The sequence below is a fragment of the Melozone crissalis genome, unplaced genomic scaffold (assembly GCF_028551555.1).
Source record: "Melozone crissalis strain CALT ecotype California unplaced genomic scaffold, PUWL_Pcris_2 ptg000016l_1, whole genome shotgun sequence".
In the NCBI taxonomy this organism is placed as follows: Eukaryota; Metazoa; Chordata; class Aves; order Passeriformes; family Passerellidae; genus Melozone; species Melozone crissalis.
The window spans coordinates 27,550,225-27,570,384 of record NW_026535794.1 but is presented as its reverse complement, the minus strand read 5'-3'; positions in this window follow the sequence as shown (position 1 = coordinate 27,570,384).

The window sequence follows — 20,160 nt, the reverse complement described above, 5'->3', positions numbered from 1 at the left end:
AGAAAGTTGAGCTTTAGATCAAATCTTAAATGGAAGCAATTGAGTAGTCTATAAAAATGTCCATCAGGCTTGGGCAGAAGTAATGCAGTAAAATAAAAATTGTCATTTTGTTGCTAAGAGTGAATATACAAAGATTTAGTTGGGAATAATTTCACTGAGCAAAGGTTAAAAATACTGTGCATTTTGGCAGGTATAGATATCATATCTATGGATCTCGATTGTTTCTGTTTGGGATCTCTAGCAAAGATATGCCATATTATTAACTACTTTAAAAAATATTTCAGAATTAAAAAGCAATTCAAGTAGTTTTTATTTATATGCTCCTTTTTTTATTAGAACAAAGGCTTAAATTCAACACCAGAGTACATCAAGTAATGCCTCTGATGCCATTAAAACACATATTTTAATTTAATTGCAAGGTAGACTAGAGTAGCAGAGGGCATGCATTAGTAGAAGTAGCTACTGGAAGCAGCCCAAATAATAGAACACCTAAAGGTAATTGCAAGAGAAATGAATCCATGTAAGAAGTAAAATACTTAAAGCATTCCCTGGTGTGAAAGCCCTCTTTAGCTGTAATGGTGCTAGCAAGTGCTCCTGTAGTACTTATTCTGTATATTTTCTACCATCAGATAAGATAAATGGAAATGTCTTTTTGTTCATTGACAGTATTGTCCCTTCTGACTGAAACATTTTATTCGAGTCTGAAATTTTAACCCTACTGACATGAAATCATAGTTTTCTGTCATCATGTCAGTGACCCACATTAATGTTACAGAAGCGTTGTAGAGCAGCAGCACCTGAGATCTAGTTTTTGTAAAATAAACCTCTGTGGAAATTGGGCCAACAGCATAAATTTAGCACAGACCGTACTGCTAATGCTTTATCAGAAAAATGCTTATCTTGAAAGCATACTGCATGCCTCAGACAGGCCATGAAATACCTGGAAGGATTAATTTTTTTGGTAAAGCACTTCTAGTCTAACAGACTGATGTGAAAGAATGCTCTGGAGACATTTATTTATGTTAAAAAATAATTATTTTTAACATTTTGAATTCCGCTCTTTGTAGAGTTATATTATATTTAGTAATGAAGAAAATTACCCAGTACTTGGCAAATTATGAAGATGATTTCACTTCCTCTGGTCACATGAAGTAGATCTTATACAAAAAAACATTTCAACAAATACCAGAGTTGTTATTCAATTGTAGTTATTATTCAGATGAGCTGGATACTTGAACGTAGGCAAGATTGGAACATTCAGAACAGCTGGAGCATGTATAAAAATAAAGGCCTAATTTTACAGTTTTCTTCAAGCACAGATTCTTAAGGTTCAAATTCCTAATTTCTGCTCCCTCTTCCCTTGCATCTTGTAGCAAACACTACTCTACTTTCTTCACACTAAAGTGCATGTTCAATTTGGCAATGTAGCAATTAACAACGACAATAACATTTTAAAAATCCTAAATGAAGGGAGTTATTATTAGCTCCTGATTTACCTGTGTACGAGTAGAAATCGGATCCCTTACAGAAAAATGTGCTTTGTATTTGGCTTCCTCCTTCGCTCTTCATCAAAAAACTTCTTCTCTACTGCTAAAAAAATTAGCTTGTTGTAGTATCATTTGCAATTCCGGTGAATTCTTGCAGAAACATTGCTTTTCTACAGTGACTAGTCTATCTGTTTAATATATTGGTCATACAGAAATTCTGACAAGTTTAAAATGAAAATTATGGAACACTAATTTCCTGGTTTTATAATTTTTTGTTTACTTTCTTATTCCAAGTGAAATGTTTCCTCATTGCACATATGGAATTTACAGAATAAAAATTGTGGAATGTCTTCCATGGGTAGAGACATAAAAGATTAAAGATCATCAAGTGCCAACCCTGTGGTCATGAGCTTTTCTCTAGACCAGGGAACGTTTCCAGGGGTGATTCATCCACAACTTCTCTGGCAACCTGTTCCAGCATCTGATCACCTCCACAGTAAAGAATTTCCTCCTAATATCTAATCTAAATCTACCCTCTTTCAGTTTAAAGCCATTCCCCTTTGCTCTATCACTACAAGCCCTTGTAAATAACCCCTCTGTAGTTTTCTTGTAGGCCCTTTAGGTAGGAGAATAAATCTACTGGTAAATGGAAATGTATTCACATTCACAGCAACAGAGGAGTGGCAAAGTGTTAATACTGTTATATATTTTCTGTTTTAAATTCTGAACTTTGTTAGCCTGTGTCCTGAGCTGAAATTACCACAAAGTCCTACTGAATCCTTTCCATTTTACCCATTACAGCTGCTTGAAGAATCATCCCAGAACTGGAAATTGGCTTGTGTCAATTGGACTTTGTTCACTCTTTGAAGGGCTGGAAAATTTTTGTATAAATTGTGAGAGAAAAACAATGAGAATTTTAGGGTGAAAGGGCTGTGAAAATCAGACAGCTTTTTTGACTAGTTTAAATTTGTGGAACTCTACTGCTGTCCATGGTTACAATTCCCCAGACAAAATAAATGGAATAGTTCCTCTGCTTTGCCTAGCTGAACATCTGCTCCAAGATTTTGCTTTGTAAAAGTGACAGACTAATGGTGTTTTTCTTATTATCATTTGTGTTTTCTTGGTGTTTTATGAAACAACATGAGGCTGAAAGTAGCAACTGCTTTTAAAAGTCACACTGTACAGATTAGTACAATTTATATTTGAATTAAGTAAAAAACTAATAAATAAAAATTAAATAAAAATTATTAAAGTTAGTAAATAAATTCAAAATCCAGGTATTTCTAACTGCTCTGTGTATGTAATTTTTCAAATTTGTTTCTCTAAATAGACAGGGTTAGGTAATCAAGAGTGAGTTAACAGCAGACCTTTGAAGGACTGGGCTGGCAAGCAAATGCAAAATCACCAAGACAGAACTCCAGCAGGCCACCTCCTGCACTCTCAAGTAAGCAAGGAGATGCCTGTTCTGGGGCAAACAGCACCACCATCCCAGCCCTGCCTGACAGCCCAGCATGCTGGGGTGCCTCTCAGAGTGCTGCACACTGCTGCTGCAGCATGGGGAGAAAATCTGAGGAGATCTGTGTGTGTGTGGGCAGCTGGAGCGCTACAATCCTTTTGGATCACAGAAGCTTAGTGGGATGTCTTCTATGGCTGGAGGGTTGCAGTGGAGGGATATACAGTTTTCAGGAGCTTTATGTGAGAGAACAGCAGGGATGCATGGACTTCTGCCAACTGAAAGCTTATGGGTAAGGATTAAATATGCGTGCAGTGTCTGCTAAAGCCACCTGATAAGGAAGAATAAGTGGCCAAGACTACTGGACCTCATGGGTGACTTCAGCCACCCTGGTATGAGCTGAAGGAACAGCACAGCAGGGTGTAAACAATCAAGGATGCTTCTGGAGAGGGGCCATGACAGCTTCCTGACCCAGGTGATAAACAAGCCAATAAGTTGAGATGTTCTGGTGGATCTTATGCTCAGAAAGAAGGGCTCATTTGAATTGCAAATGTAGGAGGCAGCCTTGGCTGCAGTGACCATGAGATGTTGGAGTTTGGGATTCAGAGAAGAGGGAGTAGAGCAGGAAACAAGTTCACAATCCTAGAGTTCAGACAGCATAGACCAAATCCTTGGCCTTTTCAGGGATCTGCTTGGGACAGTCTTGTGGCATAATGCTGTGGAGGAAGGAGGGGCCCAAGAAAGTTGGTTCATATTCAAAGCTAACCTGCAAGTCCTGTCAGGGTGATTGGGCACTGCAACAAGTTGCTCCGACAAAATGAATATCTCTATTGTTGAAGCGTCACAGACATCTTTTTATGAAAATATTTTCCTTAGGACTTTTTTTCTCCTTGAGAAGCTGAGAGGCCTCAGGGACAAATTGGAAAAAAATGATTGTCTGCTGCTGTGGAATGCATCAGGTGCATCTGTGATTGGTCTCATGTGCTTGTTTGTAATTAATGGCCAATCACAGTAGAGCTGGCTCCCTCTCTGTCCGAGCCACAAACCTTTGTTATTCATTCTTTTCTATTCTTAGCTTAGCTAGCCTTCTGAGAAACCTTTTCTTCTATTCATTTAGTATAGTTTTGATGTAATATATATAGTAAAATAATAAATCAAGCCTTCTGAAATATAGAGTCAAATCCTCGTCTCTTCCCTCATCTAAAAACCCCTGTGAACACCATCACATTCAAGATACTCAAAAGGAGTCTAGACACAGTCTGTGTGTCCTACTTAAGCAGTGGTATTAGATAAGATGGCCTCCAGAGGTCCCTTCCAACCTGAGCCATTCTTTGATTCTACAATTCTGAGATTCTGTGGACTGATCAAAACAATTTACTTGACCTAAATTTTGAAATATACCCAAGATAGCATGCAGCATAATAAATTTTATAAGACAAACATCAATCTTACTTGAACTGCCCACACTATTCCCTTCCAAACTACCCTTTAATCCTGTACTTGATATTTGGGTGGTTTTAAGCTGAGAATTAGTAGCTCTTTCTAAAAGACAAAAATATATTCATAATCTGTAGCATCTAGACAAAGTGATCTATTCTGTTTTTAACACAAGTTATCCTCCAAATGAAATTGAAGCAGGGAGATAATCAGAAGGTAGAAGTACAGCTGTGTTTGGTATATAGCTAATCAAAGAAAGAAACTGTTTGCTTTGATTCTTATCCTGCTGTCCTGTAAAGAATTAATGCAAGCAGCTGACACTCTGAGCATTTACTTTGTAAATGCGGGAATCAAGAAAAAAGACAAAAATCATAGCTCAGTTACAACTGTCCCTGAAAAATGGAGCAGCCTAAACAGCAATGTGTTTCTTCAGGTTTAAAGGTTTAAAAACAACCAAAAAAATTTTACATCTTAGCAGACTTATTAATGCTCTTTATCATTTGTTCATGACTAAGATTTCTCATATGTAAAAATTCACCTTTAAATTACGTAAAACTTCCCTTCACATTGAAAATAATCCCAGAAACCTGACAGTAGTAGCAACAAATACTTCTGCAAGGTGGACATATGAATAGATACTGATAAAGTCAATCTGAACTCTTCTCTCAATCCTTCCTGAGGCATTATATTTTTATTATTCAAAATGGAACTGTGCAGTCTCCTAGGCAAAAGGGTCTATTATTCTGTGCTTGTGTTTATGTTTGTGTATGGATGTAAATAAATAAATAAACCACAGAAGAAACTAGGGCTCACCGTTCCAAAGACTAAATGTTCCAAAACTCCTTGGCAGTCAGCAGACCAGATGTGTGTGCTTTTAAATTTTTTTTGGTTGTTTTTTTAAAGAAATGAGTTGTTTAAAAACAAAAATTTTAACTGTCTGGAGAATATGATCCGATTTCCAAGGTGTGGCAGAGAAATGCATAGATGTTTGTAAAACCTATTTTTAGGCACTCAGATGCTGTTGTAAATTGTCCATGTACCAGTGATAGGTATAGAACTGTACATCCAGAAGGAAATTAAGGCCCTAATTGCAGACAGACTAGCAAGGTTTTGAGTTGAAGTAGATCCATATTGTTGTGCGCTCTGTTCTATAAACTGTATTTGTTTTGCATTTTTTTCATCAAATACATGCCTGATTTTTTTCTACTAGGGCAATAGATGATCAAAACAGTATATACCATGAAAGAAGATAATATCTAATAAATTACTCCAAGTAAAAGCTGTAATAGGGAGATTCTTGCAGCCTGAACTCCCACCACAATATACCTGTCAGGCTCCTGAGGGCACTATTAGGCTACATTAGCCCTGATCAGTACATATTATTGCCATCAAAATTTACAGATTTTTCAGTGACTACAAAGAAAGTTCTGACTCCTTCACTGTTTCATACCTATATTGGAGAGCCAGAGACCATCTGGCAGATCAAGAGAAGAAACTGGGGTGTGACAGGGGCTGCAGGCTTGGGCTCTGTCTGGTCTGAGACTGAAGAGAATTTAAGAGCAAGGTCTGAGGATGTTACTAAGTGCTCCTTGTTCTTAGCCCAGACTGTGCCCATGGCTGGGCTCCTGCATTCATCATCAGTGCAGGTTCCTGATGTACCTGGCATGCAGGTGTTGCTGTCCCACAGCCCCAAATCCTCAGTCTCTGCACTGGGGTGGTCAGGTCCCCACACCAGGGCAGTGGCTCCATCTCCACTGCTGCTCCCCCAGCAGCCAGGGCAGTTCATGGCCTCCCCTCCTCTCCCCCAGCCCCCACCATGGCCTGCCAGGGTGCCAGAGCTGTGGAAGGACTGTCTCCATTCTCTGGGGGCTTGGAAGCAGCTGATGATCCCCTCCTGGAGAGGAGCTGCAGGATCCACAGTGCGAGGTGTCACCCAGGCTGAGCTGGTGCTGTGTGTCAGCCATCAGGACACATCACCCCGGCCTCTGGATCAAGGGTGGGATAAGAGCATGGATATTAGAATATGGATATTAGAAACAGCAGCCTGCAGAAGGTCTGTGGAGTGGGATGGGCTTCAGGAGACAGTGGCACTCTCTGTGTCAGAACTGGATATTTTTGTACTCATGCATGCTGAGCTGCCTTGGATGAATGGTCAATTGCTCTTTCCTTCATTTATGGGCAGAAAAAGTCATGACCGATGTAACTGGACTTAATTTTTTTTTTTTCTAGAAAACTTAATAAACCTTCTGCAGTAGGTTAAGTGCAGATCCTGAGAGCAGCTCCTGGGGCTGGCTCCTGTAAAGTCTAAAATTTTCTCTTTCAGCAATGTGGTCAGTCGCCCATCAAGCTGTGAAGCCTCTAAGACCCTTAATACACAATAAACAGAGAGAAGTCCCCCTTTAAGATCAGTTTTCATGCTTTTTGCAACAATGCAGAGAACTGTTAAACATTGCAGATGTCTCTGAACTATTTGTCAGGGATGGAATTGTGATTTTACATTGCCTCCACCTCCATTAATATGCTTTTAAGAGAAGCAGAGCTTGAGAACTATGTGAAACATTTTTTTCCTTCCCCATAAAATGTCTTAGCTCAGATTTAATTTTATCCATGATTATTTACAGTAAAATTACTTTCATCTACCTATAAATCCTTACCTGGTACATTCTTTTTCAAAATTGCTTTATTAATCCTTAGTTATAATTAATTAGAAATGGCACAAACAGCACAATCATTTTCTTAACTCTGGCCAACAGCTGGGCTTTAATAGACTACAAAGCATGACTTTGGTATCTGGATTTTATTTCTCCTCTGCCTTAGCAATGTCACATGGTTGCAGAAGGCAAAAAAAATAAAAGAGATCTATTTCTGAGTGTGGTTTTTAACTATATAGAGATAATGTTTTATTATGACTATAATGGATTAAACTCATGGTACATTCTGCAGAAATAATGCAGGCAGACAAAGCAGTCAGAGCTTTATATTCACAATTATTAGTCGGGGTTTTTTTAATAATTTTTCATTACCCTCTACCGTAAGTGTAAGTTTACTTGTGTGCTATTGGCAACATTGGTCTCTCTGTGCCATGTTTGTGGGACCCACAGATTATATGATGTATGAAACAAATTCTGTGACTTCTCTGCTGTGATAATTGATCTGGCAAAATATTTATGTTATGTTTAGCAGTACAAGATACTGGTAATTGCTTGGTTTGGGAAGAGCATGATTTTTCCATGGATACTCTTCATGTGTTTGCTGAAGCTGTGCCTCTGACTTTTAGCCATCTACTGGAAGTCTTACTAATGATGTAAAAATGATAACTACTAGGGATGGAGGATCTTTCAGGTTTTAAATCTAAATAGTAGGCAGAAGAGTGGAAGTACACTGATAACACTGAAAAAATTTGAAATATTTGCAATTTGTGCATATCACAAAATGAGTTTTTTTCCCCCCTGAACAACAGTGTTATTCCTTTTAATGACATTTTGCATCTAGACTGTTAACCCACAGGGTAAAACTGAGACTGATTTCCTAGCTGATATTATCATATTCTCAAGTTCACTCTATATCCTGCTTCAAAATAGAGAAGAAATAAAGAATTCTGATCTTCTTCTCTGTCCAAGCATTTACAGAAGGTGCTTTGGAAATTTGAGAAAATGACCTACTTCTAAATTAAAGAAATGCTTTATAATTGGATGTGGAGTTTTTCTAACATAATCAGGATAAAGGATATAAAACTGTACAAAATAGAAAATCTGTCATTTAGAGAAATATGAATGTGCAATGCAAATGTAAGAATTATGGCCCAAGGATTATGAAAGTGATCTGATGAAAGAATTATAATGGGATCTCTTATAAAGGGGTTTGTGTTATTGACATCTTAGACATTTACATAAGTGTTCAAAGAAAGGAAAATGAGGACTAGTTCATGTAAAAGAGATCCATTTCAGGAAAAATGAGAAAATGCAGTAGAAAAAAATTATTAAAGTCTAATGAATCACCAAGATATAGGAACTTGCTGTCAAAACCTGTATTTCTTTTAAACAAGGAAACTTAACTATTTTAGAATAATTTTTAAAACCTTTCATATTTTCATCAATTCATTAACTAAGCTAATAATTTTTATATTGCTTCAAGAGGCAGAGTTTCAGACCTATGGCTAGGAAGAAAGTCTACTGCTGCCCCCAGCTACTTGTGTGACCTTGAACAATTACATTTTTTCTGGATTAAAGATTCTGATTCCTAAGTCTAAGGGACACATCCTTAGTGGTAAGGTAAAGATTGTTGGTGATTTGTTAAAATGCTAAAATAATGGGTTACATGTGCCAATACAGCTCACATGTTGGATCAATAAATACTATTTAAGTATTGTTTAAAATTTTAACATTGTTAACAATGAAAGTTAATTTCTGCAGTGTTTTAGTTCTTCCCACTCTTTCACCATCTTTGTTAATGCAGTCTTGGAAAGGTAACCCCTCTAAAAAAATCCCAAACAAAACCAGCTTCTTTCTTCTACCTACAAATTGGCAGATTGTCATTCACAGAAGCCAATGGTATTGTTGGAGTGCCCAAATATTCCATCCTCCCAACACTCCTCACTCTATTTTTTATATTTTGAATTGCACTTATGTATGTTTTAAAACGTGTGCTGCAGATTGAGAGAGATTCACTTCCTAGCTCTCTGTCTACTCTAAGACCAAATGTTCTATAAGAACCCAGTCCTTGAAGAAAGCAGAAACACTCATGTGCTAAAAAGTGGTTGCTCAGTATAACTGTATTTCATTGTGACATAGATTCATGTGCATTATGCACTTTTTGGCTCAATTTTTGCTATTTAAAATAGGTCTAAAAATATTGACTTACACTTTAGATGGGGTTCTTGTGTTAAATTGATCCATTACATCTGGGAACAGCTACACACCAAATTCATTTCCAGTACATACAATTCCTTGTTCTGAAAACGAGGAATAAGCTTGATGCTTTCAAACAATTATTGCTGAGACTAAAATTGGGAATTTTTTCCCCAGTTTTATTAAATCCACCCAAGCTACATAGAATAAAGAACCTTCTTTTTACATACAACTTTGTGCAGAATGCTGTAAACTGTCAGAAACTCTTAACTTCATGCTGAAATGTTTTATACTTACCCTGTCCCTCTCTTGATGTTTGCTATTGTGAAGAGGAAAAGACAAGTAAGGCAGTTAAAAGTTATCCTGACACCAGCAGCACACACAGAGACAAACTCACACAAAAAGAAAAGAAAAGAAGAAAAGAAAAGGAAAAAAAGAGAATGTTTTCAATTATAAATAGTGAATTCTAAGAAACAGCTGCAACATGTTTCTGAATTCTTTGTTTCTGACTGCTTTCCCTTCATGCCTTGAGCAACCAAAAGGATTAATTCTGGGTAGTTATTTAAATAAAGTTACTTGCTTAAAATCCTCTGCCAAGATCAGAGAAAAGGGATTAGGATTAAACTGTTCTAATCAAAAGTAGTGTGGGTTGGTTGATTTTTTTTTCCCTGATAGAAACTCCATTGCTTCAAGAAACAAGTATTAACACTGTAGGGACTTCAGTGTTGTGTACTGCATATGTCTCAGTGCTAATAAATACCAAATACAGAAAAAGGTTTGGTTGTTTTTTTTTTTTTTTTTTTTTTTTTTTTTTTTTTTTTTTTCTGTAGATGTCAGTGGATGTATTAAGAGATGTTAAGGATAGCAGTAAAATACTATGTTGAAAAATAACATCAGCACTGGTTTTACCTGTTTGTAGAATGACTTTGACTTGTTTGAATCCCTTACAGAAGTCATACACACCAAGTGTGCAGCTTGCTTCAGTTAGAGCTCCTCCTTGGTGTGACTGCAATTGTAATAATAGCAGCAATAACCAGAATGTTTTCCTGTTGTGTTTACTTTGCTTCTGTAACAGATAAGATACAACAAAATTGTATATACAAAAGATGTCAAAGTAAGGATAACATCTTAGGATCATGCACTCCCTTTAGGTCTTCATTTCCATTATTTTATAATTTTTCTTTTTTTTGTTTGTTTGAAAATTACTGCTAGTGACTATTTGCAGACATAGTGATTCTTATTATGTTTAATTCAATATAGATATTTAGTTAATTATTATTATTTAGTGTGCATGGGTGTGAAAACTTTTTTAATGAGGTATAATGGATATTTTAATGACGGATAGTGAGGAGCATTGTGACGGTGTTCACAGGGGTTTTTGGATTGGGGAAGAGACAGAGATCTGACTCCATGTTTCAGAAGGCTTGATTTATTATTTTATTATATATATTACATTAAAACTATACTAAAAGAATAGAAGAAAAGGTTTCATCAGAAGGCTAGCTAAGAATAGAATAAGAAAGAATGATAACAAAGGTTTGTGGCTCGGCTCTCTGTCCGAGCCAGCTGGGCTGTGATTGTCCTTCAATTAAAAACAACCAACATGGGTCAATCAAAGATCCACCTGTTGCATTCCACAGCAGCAGATAATCAATGTTTACATTTTGTTCTTGAAGCTTCTCAGCTTCTCAGGAGGAAAAATCCTAAAGAAAGGACTTTTCATAAAAGATGTCTGCGACAGAACATACTGGTCTAGGCCATACTTCAGAAGGATATACTGCATCTTACAGGGGTCACAGCAGGTCAATAGCTTCTTTCATTTAAACTGGTTGAACTGCTGCAGAGATCATGTGTTATCCATTCCTCTGCAGCATGGAAATCAGGAACCAATTTCTAGTTCTGGAACAAATAGAAATTTTAACGCCTGGCTACCAAAACGCCATCTCCAGTTGGTGCTTCCTGAAGGAGATGTTACTGTGTTTAATCCTCTAGTCTTCTGAATGGTCTTGCACCCACAGATGCAGGTATTAAAGGTTCTGCAGTCAGTTCCTCTACACTTGGAGAGGAGCATTTACTGCAGACTATTTTCAATTATTCTATTGTCCATTTATAATCAGAGAATGATTGGTCAGTGGATAAAAGTGCAATAATGGAGGTAGCTGAGGTGTTCTCATGTGAGTCCACGGAGTGAGGAAGGTCCTGGCAGGTACTAGGATGTAGACCCTGCTAAAGTTTAGAAGTGCTCTGTGTGATGGTTGAAGATTTTCTGAGAGAGCAGAACTCGTGGAGGATAACTGTAAGTATTTGTGCTGAACATCTATGGGAAAGAGAGAAATTATGCATCTCAGTGCTGTTCTTCCTTAATTTAATAATTTGTATGGTTATAAGCCTGTGTGAATACACTATTATATATAATAATACCTTTCAGAAATTGTTATCTCATTGAAGATAAATATGAGATATTTATTTGTATTTATTCAATCACATTGCTGAAACATCTTCTAGTAGTAGATGAAAATTGGCTCAGATGTTGTGGAAACATGGATTGTTGGGATCACTATTGATGAGGAAACAGATTGGAAAGGAGGATTTGGAAGATATTTCTACAGACCCATACAGCCATCCAGCAGTAGGTTGGAGATAACTTAGATGCTGATTTCTTGGGAGCAGAAACTGTCTCTTTCACAGCAGGTATGAATCAGAATCGTGACTGGGCAGCATTAGCAGTATTACAAGCAGTAATAGTGTTGTTTAGCTGCCCATTCTGTCCTGTGATAGTTGGCTAATCTGGCATCCTGATAGCTCATTTAGGCAGAGAAATTGATAGAGGAGCTTTTTAGCCAGTCTTTTGTTCCTCTGAATTGTTTCAAACAGGAGACTATTTGCACTTTTCTCTAAAGTTTTGTTCTAGTGATTTTTTATGCACTTTTTTGGTTTTTCTTGGGCTCTTTTCCTTTTTTTCCCCTGCCTTCCTACTGTTTCTCTTACAGAAACTTGTGCAAACATAGCCCTTATCTGTGATGCTTGGGGGATTGCCTGAATCCTGAGAATATCTCTTTACTGACTGATTTTACAGGAGAGGCACTAGTTAATGTTGCTATAGAGATCCCCTTTCTAAGACAAATGGGTCCTGATATCATATTTTATTTCTTTCAGTTTGATAGGAAGGAGATTCCAGTTTCTGATTTTTGGATAATGCTGCTTGATTCTGTACTACTGGGCTCAAAATATATAATTTTATATGTGTCAATATAAATTCTGTGGAGTTAGAGTATCGTGAGCTTAAATTAATGCACCATGATTATTTTGCTGTAGCATCATCTAGTTTTAGCACTGAAACAAAATAAAAGTTTATGTGCCAACACTGTGAGTGAAAACCCAAAAAGAAGTTTAGAAACAAAAACTTAAATACTTGGTAGCTGGGTACCTTTTCAATTATTTAACCTCTTGTCTAAAACCCCATACTTTGATCCTTTGAACCACCATTTCTCACAAAACATCTTCTTACCACAGCCCTCTGCTCTGAATAATCTTTCCTGGTATTTCTTAGGGAGGCTCCTTTGGATACGGGTTTTGGGATACAAATTCAATAGTCTTTCATCGTTTCTTGGGAAGTCATGCTCTGTTTTTGGAGTTCCTCTCAGTCCTACTGGGCAAACAGATCACAAACAATAGACATTTTTCTTTATACTTAGGTGTACTTTGCTTCTGCATGAGTGGTCACTTGATATTTTGATATATTCTGAATCTCAGAATCTCTGGAAAAATATTGGCACCTGTCATATAATTTAATTTAATTGAATGGCTTAGTTAATATCAAGTATGTTATTGGTAAGGGTATGAAGAGGAAATCAGCCCTTCCCATCTTTTTGTTTGCTATATTATGCTTTATGTCAGAAAATGGCTTCTTGTGATTGTCTAAAATGAAGGGTGATACCTTAATCTGTGACCATAACCAATACTATTCTTCCTCCTCTTTTCTGTATAGTACAATTCTAACTAAATTAAGCAAGAAAGGGGTCACTTATGCCCTCACGTTTGTAACCAGTTGGGTGAAGGAGAGGTCACACAGAGTAACTTTTTTTGCTGTCTGTTGTCCCCTGTCAAAAAGCCAAAAAAAAAAAAAAAAAAAAGAGCCCAGCATTTCCCTAAAGAATTGTTGTCTGTGTCACAATAACTGGCACAGACTCCCATTATGCGAATAGTTGGCACAATGCTCTCCACGTATGAAAATTCTCCTAGAGAAAGCTATAGGACATAGTTTAGCTGCTTTGGACTTCCTCTGACAAAGTAACTGACCCCATAATGCAGAGAAGATGATGTCTCAGTCTGCCCTTTGATGGAACAAGCATATCTACAAAAGGCTTTTCCTTGGGTCAGGTGGTTGTACCTTGCCATGAATTATTAACAGGAAGGTACAGAAATATCTTTGGTCTTCTGGCTTATGCATACACTTTCACTATCTTCTTTAGAAATTAATGAAATCAATTTTTATACTGGATATAGTCTCAGGATTGCCAAATGCTTTCTTTTGTTTTTCATGCATACAGATGTTTGAGTCTTAGTGCCTTCTTGCTTGGAGCCAGATGGAACTTATCCAAGATATGACTAGTCCTGCTGAGCCTTGGCACCTGACTGCTCTTATATTGTCAAAAACCTTGGTAGCTCAAGGTCCTTCGAGAGCATACACTGCTCTATTTTATGACTTTCTGGCAGTGTTTTTTCTTTGTGTAGTCTATCCCTAAAGAAAATGTTACTTTTTTCTCTCTGGGAATGGAGACAAGTAAATTCTTCTACCCAGTGTAGCTGTGTGATTTTTCTTTTTTTTTATTTAGTTGTGGTGTGACCTGTATAAAATTAGACATGATGGGGAATTATCCTATGATGCAGAATTCCCTAGTTAATGAATAGGTCCAAAGTGGATGCCAATTAACTCTTGAGAATGTTTATATCACTGAGCTCTAAAATTATCAACTCAGTGCAGGTCAGACTAATAGACTGTCTTTTTCACAACTCAGCAAGGATTTGGGATTTTCAAACAGATGCATAAAAATATTTTGTAGTCTAGCTGACTCCTTCAGGTTTGCTTTTCTTCTCTTTTAGCCATACCAGAGATGTATCAGGAATTCTCAAGAGGAATTGCCCAGTGTATTCAAGCCTCACTGAAACTGAACAGATGCTTCTCATCTTTATTGAAGCTAGGTTCCTAGGAGATTCATTAGCATTTTTCATGAAAATTCCTTGCCTTTAAATTTGCATCCAGGTGACAGTGGCAGAAATGGGGAATGTCGTCTTTGTTTTCCGTTACCCATTTCTCGTTTATTTAAAGCTATGTTTTCCTCTTCAGATTTCCTAGGCACTGATGGCTACAGTCCTATAAGCTTCTACCCTTGTGACTTACACATAGATTGTAGGTGAGATGTTATGAGAGAAAGTGGTGCAAGATCTTAATTCTGAGTCTCGAATCTTTGGAACCCATGTTGCAGAGATTTTCAGCTGCCCAGCATGGAATGCCTGCTGAAGGCTAAAAAGAGCATTGTAGCTTGTATGTCTGTGTCCTTATTTCTCCATGGCATGATCTTTAATATTCTTCAGATATGTACGGCACTGCAGGTCAGCCCCAAAGGAGCTGCTCATTGTTGAGAAGAGTAAATCATGAGATAGTTAATTTTCCGGACAAAGTGGCAGTGTTCCGGCAATGGGGAATACTTTGAAGCTGTGAAAGCTTGTTCTGAAGTGACAGAATCAATGTCCATGACACAGACATGAATGCTTTCCTATTAGGCAGTCAGACCTTCTGCTGGAGTACCAAGGGATCATCTTAGCTAATCACTGACATTATCCATGACAGGAGCCTGTGAGGCCATAAATAACTTACCCAGGATATTTATGTGGGAAATGTTGGTGGACAGAGTCGTTCTTTCAATGGTTTATGTAGATTCATAGCACTCCTTACAGAGCATCAGAAATTCAGACAGAGCAAGGGCAGTCTGGAAAACCATTTTGAAAAAAAACTGTTGAAATAAATCTTTCTTCCTTTATCAAATGCTGCTCTCAGTAGCATTGTAAAAACCATAGGGAGCCAGTGAGAACAGACCAGGCATCTCATACATGGTTTCAAAATACTACAGTGCATTACCTAGAGTCTGAATGGGGTTTGCCCTGCAGTACAACCCCAGAACAATGCTATGTCTCCATCTCATCACCACAGACATGTTTCAGCTCATTTGCACAGAGTATCAAACCCAGAGCTTGCTGTCATTGTTGCATTTGCTGTACCTGCCCAGATCACACACTTCACTGTAGATATGCACACACAAAGCACATTCCAGTCCCCAGGTTCTGCCTGAAGGCTGATGGGATGCCTTGGCAAAGGAATATAGGCTGCCTCATGCAACCAAATCAAGGCACAGAACCTTCCAGACTCTCCTCTGAAGTTGGGGGGACAAGGACCCCACCAGATAAATTGTTGTGATGGGTGTAGCTTGCTGCCATGCAATATCTTTCCTTAGAAGCCCGTGGAGCTTCCGTTGTTATGACCTGGTAGATTACCAGACAGATTCACAGACATGGAAAACACATACCCACTAATCTGGGTTCATATAAAATACACTAACTTAAAAGAAAAAATCTGGCCCTGTACTCCAAGGGAAAGAAGATTTTGTAAAACTAACATTTTGAATTTATATTATATAAAACAGAATTATTATATTGTACTAATACAAAAAAAGGAAAATTATGTTGCATGCTATTTAATTAAAACAAGTTAAAATGACTCTAGGAACACCATTGGATAGATTCCCAGTTGGGTTATATTGTTTAGTTCCATTGATTTGAGTGGAATTATTCCATTATGAACTGAGTGAATAATTCACTAGGATTTAATTTTTGTGCTAAAATCAAAACACAAAGAAATTATCATAGTTATGTTCAGCCTATTGCCGTAACCATCCAAAAGCCTGTGCAGAGGGATGTTAGGTAGATTTTCTTTGACATTATTTGCATCAGCAGCACAGATTTTAGTCCATAAATTCACACTGAAAGGTAGATTTGTGTCATGAAAATCTGGTTATGTTCTTATTTACAGAGGTTCTTCAACAGACTGCTGAAAAGCTAGCATATTATCCTTGTCAAGACCTTAAAAAGTATTAAAAAAGCCTAAAAGATGCAATAAAAATTTTTCTATATCCAAACAACATAATATGAGTTAAATTTAGAAAAAAATTATATTTATAAAATTTCTACCATTAAGATTTCTACTCAGTAAATACCTTAAATGTGTAATCAAAAGGTTGAAAAAGTTTTTTAAGTGTTTTTTTTTTTTTTAAATAAACATATTTCCTACCATTCATTAAGGTTTAAGTTATTTTTCCTTTGAAGGAAAGAATACTGCCAAAATACAGAATTTAAAAGAATATGTCCCTTTATTCTCACAACTACCAAATGAATTTATTCAGCTATAGGCTAGATCTTTTTCTGTCTCTGGTAAACTTTGCAATTTTTGGATTTTACCCTGATGCCATACATATGCTTTCCATTCAATTTTTCTGCTCATATTTATGCAAACTTCTTAAGTCATGGGAAAATCTTGCCCCAAATGAGTCCAATTTGACTGATGTGCAACATGCCTGTGCTGCCTTCTGTGATTGATTATGTGGATTACATGTTTAGTTCAGAAAAAACATTCCTCCACTGGTTTCTAATGGGTAATTTATGGCCCACTCTGTCCTGAGAAACACACATGATTCAACACCAGATGTGTCTGTGCTTAAAATACTCAACAGTTATCTGAAAATTTATTTTGGGAAATGAATAGGAACACTGTGAACAGGACCTGTGAAGTTTGGTTTTGCAAAGCATCTTTTTTCTATCTGTTATCTTTGTGCTTAAGGTTTTTGCACTAAGCTTTTTTATTAACACCTTTGGCAGAAAATAAACCATATTTTTACACAGCTGCAATTTTTCAAAGGAGTGTTCCACCTTTTTCAGGACAGATGATTGCTCAGCAGTGGGTAAGGTTGGAAGGGAAAAAGGTAGGATCATCTGGTCCAACCCCCCTGCTACAGAAACTTAAGGGAAAAGCAAAATTCCATGACTTAGGAAACTGAGGTAATGCACAACTACTGTTCTGCTTAAACTGAATTGACCCCCAGTCCTTAATATTTGTAGAGGAAATATGTATTTAGGTGTAGCAATAGTTAAGCTACAATGTATGCATAAACTAATACATAAGTGTATATTTGTGTAACAAATGTGTTTAAGCAATAATTGATCCTGGTCAATCTAAAAATATGATCTTTAAAACCATTACTGATGAAATGTTAAGCCCATTTCTGGGCAGAATCTAACACTGCCAAACCACAAAATACTAATGAAGCCACCCAGAGTGTACACTCCTTATATGCTGGATCTCTTTATCAGTTTCAGAGTTAAAACAAATGTAAAATCAGAGGAATTTACGCATGAAGCTGCTCCTTTCAGTCCAGTGGAAGAAAACTGCAGGCCTTTCTCGTGACTCATATTATTATAGATTTATTATTTTAAAATACTTATTGGCCTTTGAGGTAATTGTTATTAGTGGAGAAACTATCTGATTGTCTCTGATTTCCTTGTCCAACTGGACATTTTCCAAGCTGGCATCTCTTTAAGGGGCCATTGGGAGCCTTTGTTTTCTCTGCTTTTTGACTTCTGTCTGGTGTGTGGTGTTTGCAAGGCCTGCTGCTTTCCTCACAGCCCAGCAGCTGTCTCTTTTTTCAGTTGCTTCCACAGACTCAGGGGATGCAATTATTTCAGAAATGTTCATTTTAATAGACTTGTTATTCCTATACAGTGTATGTTTATTTGGAAGTACTTGAATGTAAATGTCTAAATGTGTCATTTGATCCATACTGCTGGAGTCCAGTTTTCATGTGTTTTTAAGTCTTTGGCATTCTCTATTATTCTGAGTTTTATCTTTGATGCACTTGAGATATCCTTGTCTTTTCAGGTTATGTTGAACTTTGCAAATACTGATATTACAAAAACAATTCTACTTTTGATATCTGCTCCAGACTTTCCTTTGTGATGGTAATTCTGAATGAATGAATCCACTCATTCAAGTTTCTAAACTTTGATGTAAATTTCTTGTTGCATATGAGAATTTTCCATTGTCCTTTATGTGTGTTTTTTCCTCCTGTTTGATTATCAGCCCATGGGTAGTAGCTTTGTTTTTAGATCTGCTAGCTATGGTTCTTTTTCTTCCAATCAAGTTGATACAATCTAAAAATTAGAGATTATAGATATTTTACTGCTAGCTGAAAACTGTCCTACCAGAATGTTCAAGCACTTTGGATTTGCTACATTCAAGGAAAATATGAACAGAGATGCTGCCAGGAGAAATCTTTCAGTCAATTCTTGTCAGAAAATCATTTACTTAATATGCACACTGTGAATATTACACTTTACTAAAGCATTTAAGTTCTCATGCAATCTGAACTTGCAGGTTTTTAGGAGAGAAACGTTTGCCTGTGAAGTTGAAAGAGCTTTCTTTTTACCTTCTGTGTTGATGGAATACTACTTTATATAAACATTTCTAATTTTACCTTTGCTATTAATTTATTTCTGAGGCCTGAAGTATTTAATGGAGCTGTACTCCTATTTTTACTACAAGGAATATAATGACTTGCAATATGCTTTATGTCAGCATTCCCTTCAGACCTTAATTGCTGTTTGGTGGAACCTGTGCTCTTGTCTAATATGTGGAGCAGGTTCCACTTCTGCTTTGAGAGAAGGACAACACTCCAATGAGCAGGTTATAAAAACACTGGCAGCCTATTCTATACCAAGACATATATTGGTGCTTAATCTACCTCACAGGAGAGAAACAGAGTTGTCACCTCAAAATAATCTGTACTTCTATGGTTAGGGCACACTTGGGCTGGTGGGTAAGGGATCTGATTTCTAGTCAATGGAGACAAAAACTGGTTTAAACCTGGGTCTCTCAAGTCTCCAAAGACTATACTAACTTAGGGGTATTTACTGAGTAAATAAAGAGGCAAGAAAATGAGGCAGTGATGCTGTTTACTTTTTTCTCCTTTCTTGAAAGGTCTGACCTGATTTCATCTAATAATCTCAGGAGATGGTTCAACGTTGTGGTTCTTGGAAAAGGATGGACATCTAGCTTCATACAGGTGCTTGGATATATATATTTATACAGATGATTTATACAATATTCTTGGATGGACATCTAGCTTTATACAGGTGCTGAGTTGATAAACAGAAAAGTTTCTAAGTATGGTACATAGAGGAGTCCAAGCACAGCTGGCATACAGAGTGGCGCAGAGATAATTGTATGTTCTAGGAGAGATATTTATTTTAATAAAGAACTGCAACCAAACTAATAAGTCTTGACTGTCAGCCAGCTCTCCTGCTGAGTGATGCACATAAAACACTACATACTAATGTGGTCTAAAATACATGCCTTGTCCTAGTCTCCTTCATAATTTAAATTCTGAGTCTGGACTTCAGTTTCCTGTTGTCCAGATCCTAGTATTTGCCCTATCCTTTAAAGAAAAAAGTAAGGCAAGTTCTGTCCTGTAAATATACCTGTAAAGTTCTGACCATGTAAATATACTTGAATTGATGAGTCTTACACTAGTCCAACCCCCCCTCCTATCCTCAGTTTGATATGGGCTTATTTCAAATTTATTCAGTTTTTCATGCAGCTGCTACCCAGATTAAACAGTGGACAACAGTGTCCCTCAGTATCAGTCATGCTTAGCTCCTACTTTACAAGTTGTCATATGCCTGACCATGCAGTGAAAAACTCACAGATTTTAAAATTATTTGTTATTAGTGAGTAGCTGAGAATTCATATACCTGCAAAGAAAAAAAAGGTATTGAGAATCAGCAATTTGTTTGGCTCTCAGAACTCATCATAGGGAGGTGCTAGCCTGTG